The sequence below is a fragment of the Sorex fumeus genome, unplaced genomic scaffold (genome assembly GCF_029834395.1).
Source record: "Sorex fumeus unplaced genomic scaffold, SorFum_2.1 ptg000146l, whole genome shotgun sequence".
Lineage (NCBI taxonomy): Eukaryota > Metazoa > Chordata > Mammalia > Eulipotyphla > Soricidae > Sorex > Sorex fumeus.
This window is the reverse complement of record NW_026606203.1, coordinates 1,407,785-1,409,025: the sequence shown is the minus strand read 5'-3', so window position 1 is coordinate 1,409,025 and position 1,241 is coordinate 1,407,785. Positions and strand designations below refer to the sequence as shown.

At 37.1% G+C, this 1,241-nt stretch overlaps 1 pseudogene; it reads left to right on the top strand.

Annotated features, from left to right (window-relative positions):
- Positions 1-563: 563 nt before the first annotated feature.
- On the top strand, positions 564-662 carry LOC130016103 (uncharacterized; annotated as a pseudogene).
- Positions 663-1,241: the final 579 nt, after the last annotated feature.

Below are 1,241 nucleotides of genomic sequence, written 5' to 3'. Positions count from 1 at the left end.
GATGCACACAGGCTACATTGAGTCGTCTGTGTTGTTAAAGTGTGTTGGCCATTAAACTTCACTGAGACCCCTTTTTCTGTCCTTTACAGGAGCCTCATGAGTCTCACCTTCCATTCAAGTTGTACTTGTAATAAGGTGGAATGAAATCATCAATATTCTCCTCACCTCTTCCTTCAGGAGAAAAATCCTACTTACATTCAAAGTGGTCAAATTGCAGACGACACCATCCACCTTTTCATGGAGATGTACACGGGACTGAGGTGAGAACAGCAAAAGGCTCTAGTTTATTGGTCTTAATGAAGGTTTCAGGGAAGGGAATTAAACGAGACTCATATACCATCTTCCAAAAGAATTATTTTGTAAAACTGATGTCTTGGGTATGGTAAAAGATAATATGGTAAAAACCATATTTTTCTTGCTGGGACATTAAAGTTCTAAATCTATCTATTTAAGCTGCTTTGAAATACATTCCTTGATTAGGAATCACTGTCTGCCATAGGAGTGAGTAAGGACAGCACTCAAAGTAATCAGAAGAGAAAAATATGGAAAAATCAACTCCTAGTATGTTTTGTAACATATATATTAAAATTGAAATGATACATAGATTAGCATGGTCCTTGCACAGAGATGACATGCAAACTTGTAAAGTGTTCCATATTTTTGTTGCAAGAAGAATTAACAGGGCGACTTTAAGCTAAGACAATCCCCACAAGTACAAAAATTCTACATAAAGATACCACAAATCCCCATCACAACAATCTCCTCAATGTCAATGGACTAAATGTGTCAATTCAGAGGCACAGAATGGGAAGATGAATTAGAAAACTGAACCCAACTTTCTGCTGCCTGAAGAAACACTTCTGAACAATCAAAGTAACCATGGGCTCAAAGATAAACGCTGGAAAACAATTCTTCAAGAAAGAAAAGAACACCTCCACAAAGCTGGAGTGGCCATACTAGTACCAGACCACATGGACTTCAGGCTATAGGTTATAAGAGACAGTGAAGGTCATTTCTTCATGATCATGGGATCTGTACATCAGAAAGAACTCACCCTCCTCACTGTAGATGCTCCTAATGACAGACCAGCAAAATACTTAAAAATAACTTCTAATAGACTTAAAGAAAAACATTGAGAGCAACACAATACTAGTTGGAGATTTCAACACTACTTTTTCACTTCTCAATAGATCAAACAGACTAAAGCTCAGCAAGAAAATATTTTCTTTAAGGGAAGTAAT